At 36.7% G+C, this 26,092-nt stretch overlaps 1 pseudogene; it reads left to right on the top strand.

Moving 5' to 3' along the window:
• The first annotated feature begins 2,728 nt into the window (after positions 1–2,728).
• Positions 2,729–26,092, top strand: part of LOC132427896 (small ribosomal subunit protein mS31 pseudogene) — an 84,863-nt pseudogene continuing 61,499 nt past the window's right edge.

Below are 26,092 nucleotides of genomic sequence, written 5' to 3'. Positions count from 1 at the left end.
ACATAGAAGATTTGGTAGCTTTGATATTACCCATGTTATGATGTTAAATTTGAGTAGTATAGTCACTTGGTCACCTATGGTGTGCCATTCAGTTTCTAACAGGACCAGTAGTAAGCCAGGAGCTTCATTTCAAATAGTTGTTTCAGGGACCAAAATATGTGGGATCAGTGCCATAATTTTCCTATTGGGGCCTAGCATAAGTTCTATACAACATTTTCCTTGGCAACAGTCACCTCCAGTATCATTGGGCTGCTGAGTCATGGACCTATGTTCCACTCAAAACTTCCACATACAAAGAAGTTCACTGAGCTTTGTGTCTCTTGTTTAGAAAAGGTAGCACAAGGTACAGTGACATATACCTCTCTTTAGATTGGATACTTTTGGATATTTTAAGTGTCTGAATTCCCAGACATTTCACTGACGTGATATTTCTCTGAGTCTTCATAGGGTTTACTTCCAGCATTCTAGCATGTGATGTCTTACTAAGGGATCAAAAGTGCTTTCTACATCTCGTGTACCAGGTTCAGTTGGTTATAATATGATTAGTGTAATGGACCCATGTGATGTTCTATGGGATACCTAAATGATCAAGATTCCTCTTCCTATATTATGACAAGATGAAAAAGAGATGCCAAGGCCCTGGGACAAGACAGTAATAGTTTTGGGGAAATTCACAGTACGTCCTTAGACCACATTGCATGGCTCTTCCTCAGGGCCCTCTGATCATCTCCTTAGTAACGGTACTTCAGAACAGAGAACCAGCTTAGATTTGAGAATGGGTAAAAGTCATAAATCTTTGCTTGGGAAATTCAAGTTATACACCTCATCAGATGTCGAATTTTTTCCCAGTCATCCTCCATATAATACAAGCAATACCTTATAAGGTTGGCCATTTGTTTCATTTCTGGGGACCTCACAATAAATGTCATCACAACAAATCTTTATGAGTTAAAAATACAGTAAGTCCCCTACATACGAACCTTCAAGTTGCAAACTTTCAAAGATGCGAACATGATTTTGCGTGTCCAATCACGTTAAGTTAGTTCACGTGTCTGGTGTACATTGTCACGAGCGTGCATCCTCTACAAGTGGTTGTGCCTTTGTGTACTTTACAGTACTGTATACAGTACAGTAGTACAGTATCTTTATTTCCAGCACAGGATGTCTAGAAGCAGGCATAAAAGCAGTGGTGATGTAGCAGGTACTGCTGAGGAGTGCCAGTGCCAAGTGATAACAATGGAAACAACAGTGAAAATAATTGAGAGAGTGGAGCCAGGCAAAAGGATATTAGATGTCGTTCATTCTTATAACATGAATTGTTCAGCCATCAGCACGATTCTAAAGAACAAGGACACGATCATGGAATGTGTGAAGTCTGCTGTGCCGATGATGTTGACAATAATATCCAAGAAGTGTGGAAAAATGATGGGGGAGATGGAGAAACTTCTCAGTGTGTGGTTGCAGGATCAGCATCAGTGTCGAGTCCTGCTCAGTTTAATGCTGATTCAAGAGAAAGCTAAAAGCCTTTATGAAGACTTGAAGATGAAACGTGGCGAAGAATCAGAGGGCACATCTTTTCTTTTTTTTTTTTAAAGCAAGCATCAGCCTTTTTTTAAATAATTAATTAATTAATTTGTTTATTTATTCTGGCTGTGTTTGGTCTTCGTTTCTGTGCGAGGGCTTTCTCTAGTTGTGGCGAGCAGGGGCCACTCTTCATTGCTGTGTGCGGGCCTCTCACTGTCCCAGCCTCTCTTGTTGCGGAGCACAGGCTCCAGGCTCGCAGGCTCAGTAGTTGTGGTTCACGGGCCTAGTTGCTCTGCGGCATGTGGGATCTTCCCAGACCAGGGCTCGAGCCCGTGTCCCCTGCATTGGCAAGCAGATTCTCAACCACTGCACCACCAGGGAAGCCCCCAGAGGGCCCATCTTTTAACGCGAGCCATGGTTGGTTTCATCGGTTCAAGGCTAGAGCCAATATTTACAAGGTAAAAGTAAGTGGCAAGACAGTAAGTGTGGATATGGTAGCTGCCCAGGAATTTCCTGAAATGGTTCGAAAAATTATTGATGAAGGCAAGTTTACCTGAGTAGGTTTTTAATGTGGATGAGCAGGACTGTACTGGAAGAGGATGCCAGTCTGAAGTTACATCAGTAAGGAGGAAAAGTTGATGCCAAGCTATAAAGCAGAAAAGGATTGGCTAACTGTTGTTTGGTGCCAATGCTTCTGGTGATCTGAAGCTGAAGTCTCTCTTAGTTTATCATTTAGAGAACCCAAGAGCCCTTAAAAACATAGCCAAGGGCTTTCTTCCTGTTGTGTGGAAGAGTAACCCCAAAGCCTGGGTTACATAGGCCATTTTCCAGAACTGGTTTTTCCACCACTTTATCCTGGAGGTAGAGAAATATTGCTTGGAGGACATCCCATTCAACAGTCTTTTGCTGCTTGGCAATGCTCCAGGCCACCCCACATTCATGGATGACTTTCATCCCAAAGTCAAAGTGCTGTAGTGTCTCTGCCACCAAATACTATGTCACTCATAGTATAGTATATACTATAATATACTATGTCATAGTTACAGCGACTTTCAAGAAATATTATTTACGTCACACTTTTCGTCAGGCAGTAAAGGCGAGTGATGAATCAGGAATAACCTTGTGACAATTTTGGAACAACTATAACATCTACAAGACCATAAAAAACATTGACTTTTCTTGGCATGAGGTTACGGCCGTCACCATGAACGGGGTTTGGAAGAACCTTTGCCTGCAGTTTGTTCACAATTTTCATGGATTTGAGAAGGTGGATGAGGAGTCCAAAGAGGTCTTCAGCAACTTAGTGACCCTTAGTGAGAAGCTGCAGATAGATCTTCAAGAGGACGACTTCATTAAACTCCTTGTGGTGCAACACGAGGAGCTTACTAATGAAGACCTGATGGAATTGGAGGCCCAGAGAAAGGATGAAGAGAGACAAGAGGAAGAAGAAGTAACTGAAGAACTGAAGAGATTCACAACACAGGAAATGGCAAGGGGGTTTTCTTTATTTGAGGAAGCACTGTTAGTTTTTGAGGCACAGGACCCAAACGTAGAACGGTACATGAAGGATGCAGCAACTGTTCAGAATACAATCCAGTCCTACCCTGTTATCTATGATGAGAAAAAAAGAGCTACTACCCAGACATCACTGGATCATTTTTTCAAGAGGGTAGATAGAATTGAATCCAGCAAGGAACCTGAACCTGTGCCATCCACGTCAGACGTGAGTGAAATTGCAGCCTGCCCTCCGTCTCCTATTGCTGATGACCCTTAAACTCTGCCATCTCCCACCTCCTCTCCCTCCTCCAGTCAGTAACTCTTCTTGCCTGTTCACTCGATGCCAGCCCCTGTATGCCAGCTGTTGTACTGTACTACTGTACTTTTCAAGGAACTATACTGTAAGATTAAAAATGTCTTCTTTATTTTTTGTGTTTGTTTTTTATGTATTATTTGTGGGGAGAGTATTATAAACTTATTACAGTTCAGTACTATATAGCTGACTGTGTTAGTTGGGTACCTAAGATAACTTTGTTGGACTTATGAACAAATTGGACATGCTCTTGGAATGGAACTCTTTCGTATGTGGGGGACTTACTGTACTTTCTATACCATTCCATTCCTCTGGTTTATTGTAGTTATTGTCTACCTTGTCTCTGAAAGATGTAAACCATACTCCTCTGGAATCCCATGATTCACATTGAAATAAGGAAACCTAACTGCATATTTGCAGCCCATCATCACCATCTTCAAGGACAATGATAGCCCCCTTACCAGTGATTTCTTCATGCCTTACTGTCTTGGTGAAAGGACTGTTTTTCTGAGCCTTTCACATGATAGATCCAGTCCAAACATCCCCACTTACTGAAACTTTGAAATCCATACTATATAGTATGGCAGTTAAGTTCCAGCATGTTGACTCTATTAACTGTAGGTCATCATTGAGCCCAGACTACTACTATTCAACTGTTTTAGCCCTTTCAGGATGCTATGACAAAAATATCATTAAATGGATGGCTTAAACAACAAACATTTATTTCTCACAATTCTGGAGACTTGGAAGTCAAATCAGGGCGCCAGCATTGCCAAATAGGGATTTCTTAGGAGTCTCTTTTATAAGGGCACTAAACCCATTTATGAGGTCTCCACCTTCGCACTTAGTCACCCAATTCTAAGTATCTCCTGAAGGTTCCATCTCCTAATACCATCACAGTAAGGAGTAAGGTTTCAACATGCATTTTGGAGGGGACACAAACATTCAGTCCATAACACCAACATAGTGTCATTCTCAGGCCCTTAAGCCAACCCATTACTTCTCAAGTATTGGACAAAGATACCCATATCAATATGAATGGATTTGGCAACATTGTTTTCTATTTTCCTCTCTTGGTATAACACGTATAGAGTCCATTTATTCCCCAGGTTCTTGCCAATACTAATTAGCAAGATTTTTAAAAAACTCTTTGAATTATAAACTATTTCCTCCCAAGTAGGCTTACTTCTGTCCAAGTTTTTTATTGGTTTGGAGGCAGTGAGTAGTGCTAAGTCCTAAGGAGGGTCAGTAATAACTTGTGTGTCATTTAAAGGCTTTTAGGCAGAAGACGATTACATCCACAGGAAGAGGATACTTTGAGATTTAAGGTTTCAATCTTTTCATATATACCTAAATGGTTTTATTCGATGGGTCAGTGTCTCATTCCCTACTGATTTGTCTTCTCACTTGAGAAACATGGTGTGATTGAGTATTGAAACAGCCCTGCAACTCTTCACATGTTCCAAACAAATCCAGAGCCTGGACCTGAAATCAATACTTGAATCTCCAAGCTCCAAACTCCATAAACAATATTTTTGATTGTAATAATTTATATAGCATTATTTATCATTTATGTTTCTGTCCTTTTAAAATGACGGAACCTGCAGCACTCAATATAATGTGAAGCCTTGTTATAAAGAGAGAAAGTATTTCTGGCCCAGAAATGTTTTTTTTATAGACAAAATTCCTAGGATTACATTTGAGAAGGTAGGAAGAGAAAGATTTCACATAGTTGAGAACATTAATCCCGGTCCTTATCCTATAAGTACAAAAACTGATTTGAAACTGCCGTGGTGGCCTTGTGTTTCTCCACTTGTGTTCTGAATTTGTATTCGTAGCTCTTATACTCTTTTGCTCTTATGTGCATTCTTAAGCTATTATAAGAGAATCCAGGTGGTTCAATAGTCACTATATGTGGTAGCAACGAAGTGACTCAGAGCTTTGATTTCTCCAGGCTTTACCCTGTACCTGCACTTCATCTCATGCCACCAGCAGTGATAATTTCAGTAATCGCAAAGCCAGATTACCATAGATCACCTTTGTCCCACCTATGTCCCATTTACCTTCTCCCTCACCCAGCAAGACGGTCATCCTACATTACTCAAAATATGACTAGCACACACCAGAATCCAATTCTGACGGCCTCTTTCCTGAGGTCATTTCCGTACAAATTACTGTATCAGTCAGGGAACCAGCAGGAATCAGATGGTATGCTCAAATTAGGATAATTTAAGGAGACTTTATTTACAAAGTGACTAATTACAAAGGTATAGGTGAAGAGTGGGAAACCACAAGAGACAGTGCAAGAATCTGGATGTAACAGCAGCAGCAGAGCTGTCATCATTAGCCATGTGGAGATAAAGGGAGGCAGGGCGCTCCAGCCAGCCTGAGGTTACATCAATTAGAGAGAACCAGAGGATCAATTCCTTCAGTCCAATCTCATCCAGCCTAATAATTTCCTCCTGGCCCATTTTTTTCAATTCTCAACTCAAAACCCATCTCCTCAAAGGTTTTCCTTGCCTGTCTCTATAACATAGCTCCACCACCTCCCTCTCCTCAAGCATTGCCTAGCTTATTTTTGGTGGCATGTATCAGCATTTGGCATTATTTTTTATGCTTCTTCTCCCACTACAGTCTTACATTCTAGTCAATTTCATGACTGTAAGAATTATGTCTATCTTAGTCCTTGTTGTTTCCTCAACAATCAGAAGAGTATCTGGCATATAATAAACAATAAATCAATATTTGGCAAGTGGTGTGATGAAGAAATGTTTGAAAATGTTTAAAAAAGAATGTTGAGGACTGAGGATAATAGGACTCATTGATTGCAGAAGAAAAGATGAATTACAGAAAGTGATTAAAGAGAGAAATTAAATTAGAACTGGGAAAATGAGGGAAAAGATAAAATGATGTCACAATGTTAAACATGGGGGAATGAAACCATTTGTAATGCTTTTGTAGATAACTTGGAAATGACACTGTCTTGTGGAGATAATAGGTTTAGTCTTGGAAATGTTTAAAGGACTTTCTTCAAACCTGATGCTTCTAAGTGAAATGTTTGAAAGACATATGAAATAACAAAGCGTCTATTAAGGGACTATTTCAAGAGTCAATAACATAGAAGTTATATGAATAATAACGATCACATATTCTACATGCCTCAAATGTCTGATGTTTTGTTTAAACCAAGCCATATCAACAAAACAGTCAAGGCATATTTACTGAAATCTTTCTGTAGGTCCAACTTCACTTCATGAGTCACCAATTTTTTTTTATAGTGTAATACAAGCGAGGTTTTTTAGAACACTTTAAGATCTAGCACATCTATTTAAGTAGCAACAAATTTAATCATTCATTTTTCTGAAGCATGTTCAGATATAAAGTCAGTAAAATAAGCAAACAAACAAATGCACATTTCAATAGCTGAAATTAAGAGAGAAGAAAAGAAAAAGAAGGAGGGATGAGGAAGAAAGGAGGAACAAGGGAGGCAGAAAATGTTAAGTGTGGGACGCACACCAGAATGTCCTGAGCTTCTTTCACATAACATCTCACTGACTCCTCACTCAGCTCCTGGAGCTAGATATTACTGATTTCTCAATGTGAAAAATTTTCAAGTGAGGATGAGAAAAAATAGGTAAATTTCCTAAAGTCATTTTCCTACGAGAGCTAGAAATCAAATTCTCATTCCACTCCAAATCTCACAAACCTTCCACCACTCACCTGTTCTTCCACATGAGAAGAAAAGATGTAAGTCATCATTCATTACATTTGTACTACATTTGAGGCCAGGAGGCTTTTCCTAAAAAACAAGGAAGAGTTGGTACACACTACATAATCCTATTTAGAAAATAGCAATTATTTATTCCTATTGCCTTTGCTTGTCTCCTACATATATTCTAGCATTTTAGTAGGGTTGACTGTGTTTGATTTAAATTTACAGGAGCTAGGATCACCAACTCTCTTGGACTTATTTATCATTCAAAAGTCTGTCCTCCTTGTCATCTTCCTCCTCCCTATCCATTTGTCTTGTTTCTCTTTTCCAGGCCATCCCTTCCTTTCTGCTTTCTGCTTCCTCAGATGATTTGGGACTGCAGAAAGCCTGGAATCAGAGCGCCCTCCCTAGGTGGATAGGCAGAAAGTGTGGAGGTAAGAGTGATGCCCAGATCTTGGAGAAACTCTATCATTCTGACAGCAATTTATAAAATGTCACCCACTTAATTATTTGATAGACCAGTTGAAATATATAACAATTCTTATTACCAAATAGCTTTTGATTATTAGAACACTGTTTGTCCAATAGCATGGAGACATTGGGCTGGCATTGATACACATGGTCCTTTTTGTCCTTGAAGTGTTACAGTATCATGGGAAATAGAGAATTGTATGGGTGGGTGTTGTAGATGCACGGGGGAGGTGATTCATTCATCCTGCAGGTATCAAAGGAGGTCTTCATGAAGGAGATGATACATGGACTGAGTCTTAAAGAATGATTAACATTTGCCAGTCAGTAGAGCAGTGTAGGAAAAAGGTAAAGGGATACAAAGTTATATAATAAAGTTAGATTACTGTCTTCATAGGCAGAAAACATGCCAGAGAGTCCACTGTAAGAATTAAATTACTTCATCAAATGACCTCATTGATGTGGTCCTGATTACAACACAACACTTCAATTACTTAATACTAGATTAGTGAGCCCACAGGTACTATTTTTTTTGGGAGGGGGTTAGATTTGTGAACTACCTATATTTAGAAATGTGAAATGTCTTCTAACTTCACCTTATAGTAAGATGAACTTTGGCATTTTTCTGAAAAGCTAAAATTGTATTCAGGTCAGATTTTTCTTTTGTGTCTGGCTCTGAAATGTAACTTTTGCATCAGGAATTTGAGAGGGACAATGTTTCTTTGGTATGAACAAATCACACAGGAATGCAATGCAACCTTTGTTGATTTGACCCTAAATCATCCTCCTTCTACTCATCCCCTCATTGAGTGACAGTCCCCATTGCCTTGGCAAATTAGCTATCTTCCCCTATGATGTCATCACATTTCGTCCACTGTGAAACATATTATGTCATCACTGATAATTTGTCTGATGTTCTAACGCTCTTGCTCACCATTACCCCCAAATGTTGTTGCAATTTGATTACCCTCGTAGTGCAAACACTGTATTGTGTGGAGATAGAATAGTTATCCTTCATGTGCACTCTAACTGCCATGCATTACCTTTTACTCTGTAGATGCTGCTTGGAAATATGACTCCAGTGGCTAGTTACTGGGAAAATTGATAGCATGCTTTCTAGAAATGTATAAAAAAGACAAATCTCACTATGTAAGACTTTGGTTCTTTCTTTTTCTGGGTTGTCGTATTTTATATGTTCTATTTTGTACTTTGTGATCTAAAATATAACTCAATATTGTACCAGATTTCACATGATTAAAAATGGCATGGAAAGATCTGAAAATAGACCAATGCAGCAGCTAAGCTTGTCTGACATACACATTGAGACTACAGGGAAGCATGTTTTTCCCTGTCAGAATGTGACACCGCTTTGTAAAAGTTACTCTAGAGACTTGTTTATCTAATATCTGGCTTCTTTCAGCACACATTTTTCAGTGTTGTTTTCTTCCTCCAAGAAAACAAATGATGAGACTTTTTATAACCAATTGGGAATTTCTACACAATATAGAGCATAAAGTGGTATTGATATTCACCTAAATATCAAGTTCTCAAATATCCACCAAATTTTTAGTTAGCTGTTCACACCAGTTTTGGCCATTTTAATCTAATTATACAGGTATAACTAGTTTAAGAATTCAGAATGATGAAGGTGCAATGCAGCAGATATCTGTGTTAGACATCTTATAGCTTTTAAATGATTTAACCTTCATTACAATCTGTTGAGGGAGGTATTATTATCCCTACTTCATGGATGAGTCATCTGAGACTCAAAGTTTAATTGAGCTATTTAAGTTTATATAGCTACTAAATGGCAGGTAAAGGAAATATTTAACTTGAAGCCCTTACATTTTGTCTCATAAATGTTGCCTTTCATAAGGGAGGCTCAGTTTCAGTATCATAAAGGATCTTTTTCATATGACTTAACGCATTGGACAATATCCAGGAAGCTCAGTGTTTCTTGGGTCTCAGACTTATTCTTGTTCGAGATGGAGGATAAGTTAGTGGGTTAGGAAGAGGAATTGGGGTTGGTATCTAATTAGTAAACTGCTCCTAATATTTGATGCAAAATTGTTTTCTTAGTGACAATCTAGAAAAAATTCAACAACATATGGAATTATAACCACCCAGGAAAGTAACTCAACTTAAGAAATGGCTTGCAAATGAATTAGTGAGGAGAATACAGTAAATATAAATTCTAATTCAGGTAAGTAGGTACATGTGTAGTTAAAGAAACTTGTGACAAAATAAATTGTATTATTGCCTAAATGAAGAATTCATTCAAACCAGAGTGGTCTTTATGGAGTCTAGAAATTTGGAAGTGAAGGGAGGATGAAAGAATTCATCTCTTAAGACCAACATGGATAGACTTGGAGGGCATTATGCTAAGTGAAAGAAGTCAGATGGAGAAAGACAAATACCATATGATATACATGATATAAATATATATACTCAGTTTGGATAATATTCTCTATAATTTTGTACATCAATATTTTTCACTCAAATTTATATTATCCTATTTTTCCATATCATTAAACATGTCTTTCAAAACCATGATTATAATGATACATAACATTCCATCACATAGACATACTGATTTGTTCTTTGGATCTTGTACCAATGAAATTTCATATTTTGTATATGATTAAGAATACTGATTACTGTCCTAAAGTCTTTGCACACATCTCTGATTACTTCCTCAGAAGGAATTCATAGATGTAGCTCTACTAGACGGAAAGGTATAAATATTTTGAAGGCTTTTGGTAGTTCTGCCAAATCGACTTCCATGGAATTAGTACTAATTTATTCCCATCCGTATGATATTGGCATATTAATGTGATTTTTTAAATATATGCTTTCATATGTTAATTAGCCATTTATATTTTTATTAGATGATATTTTGTTCATATTCTTTGACAATTTTTCTCTGATGATGCAGAGTGGTTTTATCGTAGATTTTTAAGGCTTTCTGTTCATCAGGGATATTAACATTTTTATTTGAATATGTCAAAAATTGATCCTACTTAAGTTTTTATGGTAATATTTAAAGCATTTTTTTAGTTTTTTTTTTTAAATGGTGCTCAGATTTTCTAGGAATTTTCTTTATGTTGTATCCCTGCGCATTTATACTAAGCAAGACTTATCTAGTTTGGTAAGTAGCAAATGAGAGACATTATGAAACATATAACAGATGCTCAAAAGGAGAGTGCTTGAGAGAACTGGAATGCCTAATAGAATTCCTAATAAACCAGGATGAACTGCAGTTTGACCTTGAGGTATAAGTAGGATATACTTAAATAAAATTAAATTGTAACAAAAGGAATGGCAACAAAGAGTAGAGAATGATGTTAGTAATACTGGCATTTGTAGGGGAAAAAGAGTATAATAGATCTTGTTTTAGCAAATGACTTTGTTGTTGCCACATATTTACAGAATATAAAAATGGGAGTTGGTAAGGCTTAATTGGTGGCTTAATTATGCTACAGACTCACTATAGATATACTGAGACACATTGGCCTACAGGTTTAAGAAATAGTTTGGTTTGGAAAGAAATTGCCATGGAAAACAATTTTCAATAACCTTTGCTGGTCAGAATAACCTCCGATCTGTGTTCTGCTGAGTCAATTTTGCTTCTTATACATTACACTCAGTTGTCATGCCAACCTCCCAGTTCTTCTTAATGTGAAGATGGCTGGATGTTAACCTGGGCATTTGGAAAGATAAGTTGTTAACTTCCAAACAGAAGTGATGATTTAGGTTGCATTGGGTGAGTTGCTAAATGTCCATTCTAGTCATTTCAGTCTTCCCAAATTTATAAATCCTTCAGATGACACATTGCTTCCTTCTGAGAAAATAAAACTTGACTCAACTATGATAACTGCTGAAAAGCACTCCACGTTTTAGTATTTTTCACTGGTTAAAAGTCCCAGTGAACTTTGCTACCAAATTCTTTGGTACAAGCCTTATCCTAATATCAGGGTGGATTGTTGAGTCATATTGCTTATCAAGGGGATAAATTTCAGGAATGTTTTGATTGTTCATTATTTTGAAAGGGTATATGTCACACATTGTTCAAGGGACCTTCTCAATTTCAGGTATTTTAGTTATTCATTTCAGGAAGTTAATTTATTTTGTAAGTAAAAATATTTGCATAAATTAATAAACATATTTTCTTAAATTACTGAGGGAGAGAGAGAAAGAGAGGGAGAAATTTTCTTAGTTCAGAAAATATGACCACTTTTCAAAAAGAATCTATGAAATGGTTCTCTCTCTAGCTCTTCTTTTGAAATAGAAATATAATATACACGATAAGCAAAAACCACTCAATTAATTGAATCTGGAAGACAATTTCTCTCAATGTTCATTTATTTATGGATTATCTTTTACTAAACCTGGTGATTTACTGTTTGGCAAATCCTCAAAACGTTAAACATAGAGTTGTCGTATGACCTAACAATTCTACTCCTAGGTATTTATTCAAGAAAACTGAAAACATGTCCACACAAAAATCTGTACATGAATGTTCATAACAACATTATTTGTAAAAACTTAGAAGTGGAAACAACCCAAATTTTCATCAACTGATAAGTGGATAAACAAAATGCCATTTATCCACTCAATAGAGTATTATTCACAGTAAAATGGAATAAGTAAGCCACAACATGTATGAAACTGTCATTAAATGAAAGAAACTGGTTACAAAAAATTGACATATTGTTTGATTCCATTTATATGAAATGAACAGCATAGGCAGATCCATAAAGACAGAAACAAATTTGTGGCTGCCAGGGGTTAGGTGTAGTGGGAAGTGGGGACTGATGGCTAATGGTTTTTGAGTTACATTTTGGAGTAATGAAAATGATCTGAAATTACAGAGTGGTGAAGGTTGCACAACTTGTTGAATATACTAAAAACCACTGAATTATATGTTCTCAAAGGGTGAATTTTGTGGTATATGAATTATATCTCAAACATTATTTTTAAAAAAAGTCATTCAGTCTCTCCTAACTCTCTCTTATCAAAATGCCCCAAAGTTCCCCGGTGTGTGCTCTCCACATGCTTCCTCTATCCTTTGTTGCAGCAAACTGAAGAAACTTACCTTTTACTGACTCCAGATGTATTCCTTATGTCTTTGGCTGGTGAATTTTACCAGTTCTTCAAACTTCAGTTGAGGTAATCCTTAATTACCCGTTCCTCAATTGACAATAATAATAACCATGGTGTATATTCAACATGATTTACAATTTACAAATATTATGTTTGTTGTTGTTTTCTTTTAACCTTGTATCATGCGATCTTCTCAAAAGCCCACTGAAGTATTACTATTAGAGTGCAGGCTGTAAAGAGTTAAAGAGGTTATTTGCCCAAAGTTACAGGGCTTGTTGTGGTGGTTTCCAAACTTGAACCTGAGTCGCCAGATTACAAAATGTTAGATTTCATTTTGAGTTTGTTCCAAGGAATCATCACTTTGTTTTAATTTTTCAAGATACAAAGTAACACTCACTTTTCTTAGTGGATAAACCTATATTTTTTCTGCCAAAATTACTGAGGGTTTATTTTTTTCTCTAAATCAGTTTCATTCTTTAATGTATAAGACTGAACTCCTGTGGCTTTCCTTGGTAACAAGTCATAAAGAGGTAATTTATGTTGAAATGCTATAACATTTAACAAGAAGGCATCTCACCCTGTAACCAGGAAAGGCAATGTACTTTTATATTCTTCCCCCTGCCCCCCACCCCGGAACCACTAGGTACTGTGACTATAACTCCAACTTGGTCAGGTGAGAGAATCTGGATTGTTTTTCCCTCCAGAATAAATTGCAATGGACATTATAAAAGTAAGATGGTGTTGTTTGTATCTTGAAACCCCCTTTTCAATTTCATTTTATAGATTCTCAAAATACAAGTTGCAAGTGAACACTTTTATTATTATTCCAAATAGTACTGTTGCCCAGTTATTTGTGCACTGACTTACCAGTGCATACATAACATTTTACAAATAGTTTTGTTTTGTTTTGTTTTTTAACAAATAGTTTTGATTGCAAAAGTAAGCTTTTATTTCATTTAAAAGTTTTCTTCTCCTATCAAATAGAAATCTTTATTGGTCTAGATTTGTTGTGTTTTTCTTTCTCTTCTGTCTCCTACTGATTTCAGTAATCTGTTTGTTGGAATACTTTTTTCTCATCGTCGTTTATTTTGGGTTTGATTTTGGCTTCTGTCAAATAAACCTACTAATTAACTTTCTTTTCACATTTTTTCCAGTAGGAAATTATAATCAGGGTCCAACATGGTAAAATTTGAAGAGATAGTTATGAGTGGTCAAATCTATTCTATTTATTTAATTTCCTTCAGTACTTTTGTTGGAAAGAGCTTGAAATTAAGAGTGAGATATGTAAGATGTCTTATAGTCTACTATTTACTTATGATGTGACTCAAAAAAAAATCACTTAAGTATTATAAAGCTAAGGATTCCTTACTGTATGGTGGAGAGAGTAATATCAATCTTGAGAGATTAGTCTAAGAAGTAAGTCCCTGGTGGGCTGACAAGAATCAGGAAAGCAAACATATTAGTCAAGGATGACCAGGTCCAATCCTGCCACCATACTTTTGATACATTTATGTTCTTAATAAGAAATTGCCAAATTCAAATTTTGGACTCATATAACAACAGCTTGTATTAAAATGGCCTCACCTGGTTTGAAAAATTCAAGTTTTCTTGTAGCCAGTATTTGTTTCATTTGTTCTCCCAATGGCACTCCGACACTGATAATATATATATATATGTACATGGAGTATTATCTGTCTGTAACACATACAGAAAAACTAAGGAAGAGAAGAAGAGCAGTCAACTTGAGACTGTGTGGGAAAGGCAGTCGTGCAGAACCTGGCACCCCTGCACAGTTGCACAAGAGTATGCTGCTGTGGTTCTGGAACATTTTCTTACGCGGACATAAAGAGTCCTCAGAGCCTGTGCTGGGCATATTGCTTTGTTTAGGACTAACTTTTCCTGTTCCAGATTTGATGTGTACATCTTTGTTCTGCCTGTGTTGTGGTGGCATGTGGCTAACCCCACTGCTGTATCTGTTGCTGGCAGTGGTCCTCTGCCTGGAGCACAAGAAGAGTGTGTTGAGACCATCTCCCTACATTGGCAGTAGGGTGGAACCTTCTGGCCATAAAGGACCAATGCTCACTATAGACGCTAACCTTACTCTGTCTTTTCTCTGAGTAAAGCGTTGTTCCATCCAGTGCCTGTGTGACTCATGTCTTTTTTGGCAGCCTCTGAACCTGCAAGGCAAGTGGTGGGGTCGACATCCTGGGACTGCTGCTCTCCCTGCTGGTAGACGTTATTATGCTCTTTGCTGTACTCCACAAGGTGGAGCTCCTCCCCTAGAGGTGAGAACAAGATTCACTTGCTTCACAATGTGTGAGTGGCAATGGTCATGCTGCAGCCCTTGGTGCTGCCATTATTATTATTATTTTGGTTGTGCCACTTGTGGGATAGTAGTTCCCTGACCAGGGATTGAACCCGTGTCTCCTGCAATGGAAGGGTGGAGTCCTAACCACTGGACTGCCAGGGAATTCCTGGTGCTGCCATCATTAACTTGGGTGTGACTAATAAAATCCCCATCTCTCATATTGCTGTCAATCCACATATTGATACTTACTGCTAGAGAAATGTGGCAGCTCTTTTTGGCTGTTTTTCATGTTAAGAGTTGATCTTTTTAAAGCATGATTCAATGTGATTTTCCTTCTTAGGCATGATGTCAATGTACTGTTTTAGAAGGTGAGTTTTAACATTCTTTTTTTTTTTTTTAACATCTTTATTGGAGTATAATTGCTTTAAAATGATGTGTTAGTTTCTGCTTTACAACAAAATGAATCATTTATATATATACATATGTTCCCATATCTCTTCCCTCTTGCATCTCCCTCCCTCCCACCCTCCCTATCCCACCCCTCCAGGCGGTCACAAAGCACCGAGCTGATCTCCCTGTGCTATGCGGCTGCTTCCCACTAGCTATCTACCTTACGTTTGGTAGTGTATATATGTCCATGCCTCTCTCTCGCTCTGTCACAGCTTACCCTTCCCCCTCCCCATATCCTCAAGTCCATTCTCTATTAGGTCTGTGTCTTTAAACATTCTTAAAAATAGTTTTCCTACTCCTTTTTCATCAAAGTGATTTGGATAATTTATTCCTATTTCTTTAAGGCAGTGATTGCTACTTCATATTTTACAGATTCTAGACAATAATTTCTTGTATGTGTTCATCATTTTCTGAATTTTATTCATTGTTTCCAATGTGAGAAATAGTACCTGAATCCTGAGTACTCCATCTGTTTATTTGTCAGTGTGGTAAAGAAATCTTCATGTAATATTGGATTTTAAGTTTTGTGGGCATCTGGCCTGAAGAGTTTATTCTTTTTGCTTTATCCCTTGAAAACTAATTTTAGAAATTCTGTGACATGCCCTTGAAATGTATTAAAGAGCAACGTTGGGAATGACATAGAATTCATAAGAGAGCACACAGTGTGAGTTTACTTTCCCTTTGTGAAGGCCTTATATTCTAAATCAGTGTTGTTCAATAGCATTTTCTGATGATAGAAAAAATTGTATAACTATGCTGCTAGTCAGTATGGTAGTCACGAGCCATATGTGGCTACTGAGCATTTGAAATGTGGGTAGTGCTAATAGGAACTAAGTTTTAGATTTCATCTAAATCTAATTAACTTTAAATCTAAATAGCTACATGGGGCTAGTGTTTACCATGTTTAAAGAACAGTTACAGGCCTTATATCTTATTATTTGTGCTTTATACAATCTTTGACATTACTTGTCGGCAAAATGGTTCATCCAAAGCCAGAAGAGTTACAGAAAATTAATCAAAAATCAATGTTATAATGGAAGCAACATGAAACTTGAAGTCATACAGAACCTGGTTTACATTGAAGAAAGCCACTTAATCTATATAAAAGTCTCTACAAAAGAAGATTAGAATACTTTTCTTTATAAATGTGTGGAGTGGTGGAATTACATCAAATCAAATATGCATGAAACTCGAGCAAAAATAAAGGACTCAATCAGAATTAGTTTTCTTACATTTCCCCTACTGTGAGTATACAGAGGTTTATCACAGGGCATTTCCCACTGGTCAGCTTGGGAGTTCTTCTCCAACAGGGATGTGGATACCTACATGCTTTTTTGTAAACACACAATGATAATATATGTTTTTAGTAGCATGCTAAGTATCTTGATTCATGTTTCCCTTGTAACAGAAGCACACGTTCATATTCAATGTATGATTAATTTTAGTATTTGCCTCTTGCTCAGAAATTATATATATTTGAGAAGCAAGAGGGAAGAGATATGGGAACATATGTATATATATATATTTATATATATTTGGTTTTAATAACGTAAAATTGAACAAGTAAGAGCAAGGAGCTACTTTGTACCCTTGTGGATCTTTTCTCTTTATTAGTCGGTATTCTTTCAGGAAAACTGAAACAAGTATAAAGAAAATTATTTGCATGTATCGGAAGTTCAGAGAGAGAGAAGGGAGTAGCAAATTAACTCAGATGTTAGTATCTGTGACAAACAACAGCCCCTGGCCAGTACAACCCAGCTGGTTGAGTTACAGTGAGGAGAAGTTGGAGCCTTCAAAATCGGAGGAGGGGGCATTTGGCCAGTACTGGAGTTAACAGAGGTGCAGCTACCATTTTGGGAGAACAAAGAAATTTGAGTCTTGTGATTGAAGCTGGAAATTCTTAGCAGATGCACACATCTAGAAATGAGGCCAGACAAAATAGAGAGGAAGAAAGTGGCTTCTCTCGTGCTCTTGCCATCTGATGTCCCATGAATGCCTCTTATTGGTGGAAACTAACAAGAAGCCAGCTGTCAAGGGAGACTGGGAAGTGAAATCTGCATACTCTTAGCCACCGCATTAAGGGACAAGGAAGTTGTATGAGAGGCCAGAAAAAAAAAAAAAAAAAGGTTTATAACTGCATATTTTCTGTCAAAGTAATAAAACTTACAAAAATTATATAACTCGTTTGTTTGCCTGCTGATAAAGGTTCTTGGATCTTTCTGGCTATAATTTTTAGAACATTCTTCTTCCTCTTCATCGTTTTAAATATTTCCTCTTTCAATTTACCTGTCTTCTCATTTCCAGTATTCCAATTATGAATAAATTAGACTATTTGAGGTTGTCCCATAGTTCTTGGATGCTCTTTTATCTATTATTTTCTTTGTGCTTCTGTTTGGTTTGTCTCTGTTGATGTCTCTACAAGCTGACGTATGCTTTTCTCGTCTGAATTGAGTCCACTGATAAGCCCATTGAAGGCGTTCTGTATCTCCATTACTGTGCTTTCCTTTCATCTCATTTCCATTCAATATTTTCATGTAGTTTTGATATCTCTGCTGAAAAGTCCCATCAGATCTTTTCTCATGTACCTTTCCATTTGCATCCTTAAATGTCCTTAAATCTTTAAATTTCTTTTCAGATAGTCTTAGTATTTGTGTAATATGTGGGTTTTGTTTAGTTGATTACTTTGTCTCTTGGAAGTATGTTATTGGCTTTTTCAGTTTGTTTTGTTTTTTGCTTTGTCTTTCTATGTGCCTTATAATCTTTGTTCTTTAAATCAAGACCTCTTGTGTGGGACAGTAGTGACTAAGGTAAATAGATTTCATACCTGATAATAGGTGGCGTGCCTTTCTATCTGCTTTGCCTTTATTATGGGGGCTCGGTTTAAGTTATTTAGGAATTGGGTTGGGTTTGAGATTTAATGTTGCTATGGTTGCCCTCCCAGGTCCACCAGCTTTACATTTATCTAATGATACCTCGTGTTTGGTGTGGGAGCTGTATTGCCAGATTTTTCTCAGTGTCAGCTCCACTATGATTTCTAGGCCTTCCCTTCACACTCTGTATCAAAAGAGTCTTATCAATCCTCTTGCAACTCTCCCAGCTTTTCTTTTCATTAATTAATTCATTTATTCATTCAACAACAATTTAGTGGGTACATGTTCTATGCAAGACAGAGCAAGGCCCTATCTCCTTTATATTTCAACTTGGGGTGTTAATATTTTTATTCTACCAACCTTTAGGACTATTTTGACTACTTACAACAATAGGAAAACACTTTTGGAAATTTGGTTTCAGTTGAATTTCATTCACAGATTAATTGGTGTGGACATAACAACTTTAGATAGTAAATATTCTAATCCAGAAGAGGAGCATGTTTACTATTTTTTAAAGTCCTCTTTTATGTCCTGAGGTGACATTTTATAGTATAATTTATTATGGAAAACAATAATAAAAACTAACTTGTTGGAGTTGTCCTTAGGCAAAAGATCATTTGATAAGGATACTTCCTAAGTCAAGAGAAAAAAAGAAATTAAAACATCACATATTTTGCCAATATGACAGGCCCAAAACAATTTGAATGAAGCTGAGTCAATAAATCAAAGTGATTTAAAATATCAATGCTTACTGTTAGTAGAAAATGAGTTCCTGCTTTTCTCCCTCATATTAAATTTTTGGTCTAGACTTGAGCAAAAAAGAAAATAAAATTACTTCAAAAAGAGCCAAAATGTGCTTAATTCTATAAGATTATAACATATTTATGTGTTCTTTATAAAATTTTGATTTATACATTTTAAAATATTTATTATTAAATTTAATGCATAATTAATTATAAATGTTATTCTAATATTAATTAATTCTAATTTAGGATAAATTGTATTCTAAACAATTTCTATTATTTAGAAATTTTATTCATTCTATCAGTTCTAATTATTACCTCTTACCGTAATTTTAAAATGTTTAAATATTTAAAGTGTACATATATACCTAAATATATATAAATCTATATTTACACCTATACCAACCTCAAATCTGAATGTACAATATCTACATCTCTATCCCTATCTATCCAGCTCTTCATCTATCTATCACGGGTGTATGTAAGTGGAGTTCCAAAAGTCTGTATGTTAAGGCTTAGATCTCTCTTCAGGCATCCAGTGCTGAATTTTGAAATACTGACCTGACGGTTTGCTGTATAAAATATTCTGCAGCTCTAAATACGACATGTCCTTAATTTAAGTTTTTCTCCTATGAACTCAAGACAAACTTTTCTCCTGACTCCCTGTTTATACTAATGGTAGCACCAACCCCCCATCTTAGCCTTATACTTAATTTAATCTCCAGAAACCGAAGGCCCTAAACTTTCTATTCCACAAATAACAGGACTTTGGTCAAATTTTATATTCCCAGAATAATCCTTTACTGAATGTCTCCCTTTCTTATATTAAAAATGCAGCTGTTGCATTTCATTTATCTGTTCAAAAGATGCTATTAAACATCTACTCTTTGCCAGGCATTAAGAAAATAGGAGGGGGTAGAAGTGATATTCTTCCTGTCTTGAGCTCAGAGATCTTAGAGTCTAGCTGAGAAGCCCAATATTAAATAATTGCATTGTGATTTACTGACAACCATGTATCGTTAAGCTATTCTATCTCACTTGCCCTGCAGGAGAAAATAAAATATCACCTCCATCCAAAGAGTTTTCCCTGACCCTATTCCAAAGTCCTCATAAGCCTGGTGGTTTACACTGTACTTAGAAACTAACACAACATTGTAAAGCAACTATACACTAATAAAATTACTTTTAAAAAATACATTGTACTTATAATGCCAACTTTTTAGCCAATTTAAAAATTTTAATACTATTTAATTGATTGTAAGTTCATCAAGTATATTCAACTCTGAATATCCAACAGTTCCCAGAACTGATAGGAAAAAAATATATAAATTTAAATGTGTATAAAATTGTGAAGGTCTCATAGTTTATTAGAAAGAGAATATTTTCAAATTCCTTTCTGCTCTGTTTTCCTGCTGTTTTCATTGTTTTTATTCTTTATTCCCAAGAAATTGTAGAGTTGTCATGCTGCCTTATAATTATTCACTAACATTGTGTGACACATGTTGGCTTATTTTATTACATGTTACAAGGATAACAATAAAATCGAGCAAGTGTATGGTAAACAAATGAGCCCAGAAATTACTCCAGGGTAATTCTTCCCATCTTTTTTGTGAATGAATGTAGCAGGTGAGCATACAGAATATGAAGAGCCTGCCTAATGCATTCTGATACCGTGTGTGTGTGTGTGTGTGTGTGTGTGTGTGTGTGTGTGTGTGTATGTTTCAAACTTACAGAATTTAGTAACTTAAATGAAAATAATCAATGCACAGTACATGCTATGTAAGTGTATATATTTTAAAGATGAGAATGGAATTTCATTGCTTGATCATTTTCAGATTCATCACACTTTTATGCAAATTCAAACTATCCCTCCAATGCAAATTCTCTCCAGGGAATGACAATGTGCTACCACTGAGGATAACATAAAGAATATGTCACATACTAAGTAAGGTAGCAGAATTACAACCCTTTTCTCTGGGGAATTTCATTTTAATGAATTACTTTTTGAAATTCCTGAGTCTTCAGGCTACCAAAAGTTATGCTTTATTAGTGGACTGCTGGTAATGGCGATGTTATTCTTAAAAAGAGGGTGTAGGAATTCCCTGGTGGCGCAGCGGTTGAGAGTCCGCCTGCCGATGCAAGGAACACGGGTTCGTGCCCCGGTCCGGGAAGATCCCACATGCTGCTGAGCAGCTGGGCCCGTGAGCCATGGCCGCTGAGCCTGCGCGTCCGGAGCCTGCGCTCCGCAGCGGGAGAGGCCACAGCAGTGAGAGGGCCGCGTACCACAAAAAAAAAAAAAAAAAAAAAAAAAAAAAAAAAAAAAAAAAAGGGTGTAATAACGTCACAGATAATGACATTAGAAAGTTGCTTAGTCTTAATATTAATAGTAACCCTATTTATTTCCATGAATGAAAATAATCCTGAGTGGGCAAAAATGGTATTATTGGTCAGATGACATTTTTATAAAATAAAGGTAGACTGATAGAGTAGTTGCTAAGTGAGTTGCACGTGGTGATTCTATTTTATTCTTGGTTAATAGCTATTGTTTTGCTTTCTCACGTTCATTTAGAGGAAATGTCAGTTGCACACTTAAGTTGACCTTGTTCTCAGAGGTCTTAAAATATAAACAAACACATATTTACCTTTCAAAATAAGGCCTGTAAAAAAATAAATATTTGTTACTGTTATTTCTGGTCCTCTCTTCCACACTTCACCTTACATGGCTTATTAAACTATCCCACTTCTGAAGTCTCGGTATTCACACGTAGCTTTTGACGAATTTGCTAAATGGCAGTTAAGCAAGTTAACGACATTGGCCACATCTTTGATCGTGTACCCACATATCAATTAAAAATTAGCCAAAGCTTGTCATTCAAACAGTACTTGGAGTCGTCATTTGCTGACCCTATAATCAGAGTCTGGCCAGCAACTCTGAACTTGAGAGACATAGGCAATGACTATAACATGGGGATAAGTGAGTGTCTTTTCCTAGAGAACTATCTTATGTTCCTGACCACACCAATGTGAAGTGCTCAAGAGCTGTCTTTAAATTGACTTTGACTTGTTTGAATCATGTAATAAGACCATCTTAGCAATAAATACTTTCATAGTATAGCAGAGTGTTAGCATAGATGAGCACTTAGGAATTACACACACACACACACAAATGAATAGAATTCCAGAGTTTTAGATCACAGAAACTGACTCTGCAGATAACAATTTTACAATCGCAGACACACACAATTATTTGCCTGCAGATTAGCTTTTCAAAAGTTTAATAAAACAAGAAAGGATGTTTTAAATAATATCTTATGATATTAACAGCCTGATGAGGAAAAAATAAGACTGTGTATAGTCCGAGGAAAAAATAAGAGTGTGTATAATCCAAGAAAAAATAAATGCCAATCATTTTGGGGCTAGTGAATTTTATTTTGAATGTAGGATCAATGACATAGAAACCTAACTGCAGCCTGGATAATATTCACAGAACCTCTGTATCCTCTCCCATTTGCTCTTATTTCTTACACATATTTTCATGGGATTCAAATGATATCCTTGAGAAAATATTCACAGACTGTTTCTGAATCTAGGACTCTTCACATATTGAAGTGTTCCTTTATATTAATAAAATGGTTGTGAGATGATTTTCTTGTTTGCAGCTCTGTCCTTGATAGTTCAATTTGCCAGCATGTCTGAAAATACTAAACATCTTGAATATAGGCTCCATTAATTTCCCAGTTGGGGAGTGTGTGTGTGTGTGTGTGTGTGTGTGTTGATTAAGTCATTTTGTTAGGGCGAAATGCTTCAATCACCCCAATCCAATGAGCTGGTTGCCTTTTAAGAAATTACTTTTTTAACAAGAGAAAATATGCCTATGCCTCTTTTCATGGAAAGAAAAAGCATTTTCACCATTAGAATGACTCTGCATTTGTGTGCCATCTGTATATAGTAAGATTGGAAATGGAGTATCCGACCAGAATTTGAGGAAAAAGAAGAACATATCATTTTCTGACACTGAAGCTAATAGAACCAAGATTAAAGCGAGAAGAATGGGTAACTCTGAGATGGCTTCTTAGTGTGTTGTCAGAGGAACAAGAATACTAACTGTAAAGATTAAATGTGAGGTGCAACGTTATAAAAGAAAAGCATGGAAAATATGTATATATCCCTTTGTGTACTGCATTTTGTAAGGAATCATTTCCAATTTTTAATTAATGGCTTGATTCTTATCAGTTGCTTGAGTGGGTGATAAGGGGAGTGTGAGCAAACCCAGCAGGCGTCATAGGTTAGAGCCCTGCCCCTGGACTGTGTCCTCAGGTTTCCTGAGGTTGATGAGGTGTTGAGAACATCAGGAGCGGTCAGGAGCACAGAGCAAGAGGAAATAAGTGTTGATCTTGCCTGAGAGAGTCAAGGGTCAATTTCCGCCATCAAGCTCTGAGCTTAAGCCGAGAAATATCAGAGACATCAGGGGCATAAACTTGTTAGTTTCAAGAGTAAAGAACAGGGGTGAAGGGGGATGGCTACATAATTTGTATGGACTATGCAAAATAACAATACAAAGTCCTTATTTATATTAAGAATTCAAGATGGTGACAGAAGAGTATTGAACAAAGAATGGACACTTCTGTATGCAAGACCCTATGCACATACACACATAAAGGTGGCCTTGGAGAGAAGGGGACAATGTCAAAGGATCTACTTCAAGGCATCCTTTCATCCTTTATAAAAAACTGACAACACACTGTAGAAATAATATTATTTGTATCATTGTTATATTTAAGTGGTTATTTCCCCCTTTAGGTTTATAAAAAGTTTCAGTGTCTTGTGGCAAGGAAATGCATACCTGTGCATTATCCCACATGACCAAGTCGAATTAGTTGGTATGTTTTATTGTTTTTACTTAATTATTGAGTGAGTGCGCAGCACAAAATAGTGATTTCATGGTACATTTTACTTTTTGTAGATGAATTAATTATTTTATAATCTTAGCTAATAGTCTAATTTTGTCCATAGGCCACCTAGTAATGTAAAGGATAGTTCCATTATTCATATTCAGGGTGATGGCCTGGTACATTAAAAATTACATTTGGGTTGTATTACTAACATATACCTGACTGTCAGTGAATCAGTTCAATTAAGTCTAAACTGTAAAATTCACATTACGTATGTGGCTGTAAACGAATCAAGCTATGTGAAAGGTAATGCATGTTTCCCCATTTGTAAATCAAAGATCTCTAAAGGCCCTTTATTACTAACATGATATGATGTGTGTGTGTGTGTGTGTGTGTGTGTGTGTGTGTGTGTGTGTGGGCACATGTGCCTATGTTTTAAAGAATTTCACCAAGGGTCGAAAGATCAGGCACTAGATCTGAACATCTTAGAGTTACTATTCATTAACCGAGCGAAGGGGCAAAAAGCCAATGATCGTTGAGGACCAAAAAAGGAAAAAAATGTAATGTATTCTTTTTTAATTCTAAGGCTATTAAACCATGTTTGGCAGTTAGATATTTCTACATTTCCAAAATGAATAAAAGTCATCCCAGGGTTAATTGCAAAGAAATGAAAGTGGTATTTGTGTGATCACATGGCAGTCGTCATTTCTCTAACAACAACACATTCTAAATTAGAGGGGACAAACCCCCTCAGAATCATTGTAGGGGCCAGAACCTTTTCAGATTCCACTTTCTGTGCCTAAGAAATGACTGTTACAGGCAATTTACCCATGACTTTTAGGATTTAATATAAACACACAACAACTTTTTTCTTCAGAAAAACATTAAAGAACCCTCTGTGCTTGAACGTCTAAAGCTATACATCCCAACCCCAGCTAGACATGACATTTACATGAGGAGGTTTTCACAGGGAGAGACGTGCAGGCCACACCCCCAGAGATTTTGAATAACCGGTATGGATTTGGGCACACTTGCTGAGGTTTTTGTTTAAATTCCTCAAATAATCTCAATGTTTAGGATAGGTTTAAAAATCACTGGTACCAGGTCTAGATATGTTTAGTCTATACTGTCCCCTGAGGTAGAGTGGGGAAGGAGAAATTGTGTTTTGATAGGGAGAGGTCAAAGTGCTCCAAACTCCTAAACTTTGATTTGATATCTTAAGTCTGGGAACTTTAGAAATGGAGATCTGAGCCTGCTGGGTCATCTTTTTCCTGCAGTGGTGAAACCCTAGAAGGGGCTGGCTTATGGGCGCTGGAGGTAAAGTCACAAGGTGCTGTATATATGGTAGGCTTGGTGAAGGTAGCTTCAGTGAATCTCTGGGTGGTAGAAAGAACATCTCTGAGAGGGTTCCCCAAAAGTTTCTGCAGCTGCTATTCAAGATAGATAATGGTGAGTCCAAACTTTGCACAGTGACTGACTCTGAGTCAATACATGTTTGTAGAATTAATAAAAGGACCAAGCAGACAGCTGCTGTCCTCTATGTATATGACTGCTCCTTGTGAGGAGAAAAGTTAGAAAAACTGGATCCTGTAATCATAAGATCCACAAAATAACACAAATTTTTCAGCAGAATCCAAACCACTAAACAGCCCCATACGATTGAGAATAACAAAGGTATTTTATTACAGCACGATCATAGTGAATCCAAATTTGACCCTACTGCTAAGAGCTGTGGAACTCTTGGCAAGTCACTTTGATTTTCTTAGGCTCAATTCCCTCACCTGTAAAATGGGCATATTAAAATTACCTAATATAAGAGTCTTCATTAAGTTAAAACAATAATAGTGTTTAGTATGTAGTGAGTACTCATACATGTCAGTGATTATAATTACTTTCATGTATTGTAACTCTGATAGCCCAAAAAAGATGGAGAATATTACCAGTAATTTAGCACTTACTATGCTAAATAGCTTATAATTCAGAGCCAGTGGAACAAACTCGCTATCAGGAGCTGTTAAGGGGATGACTTACCACTAGGCGCATTTCCATCTGTTGCTGTTGATTAAACATGCCTTTGGAATTAAAGTTGTCACACGCTAATTATAAAGCTGACGATGGCTAATTCATGTGCCTTGGAAATATACTCCCAGAGTAGCAGGTAAACAGTGTTGGTAATTACAGCTTCTCATTAATTCTGTAAAAAGAGATAATA

This window comes from Delphinus delphis, chromosome 7, assembly GCF_949987515.2.
Source record: "Delphinus delphis chromosome 7, mDelDel1.2, whole genome shotgun sequence".
NCBI lineage: Eukaryota > Metazoa > Chordata > Mammalia > Artiodactyla > Delphinidae > Delphinus > Delphinus delphis.
This window is presented reverse-complemented; position numbering and strand designations above follow the sequence as displayed.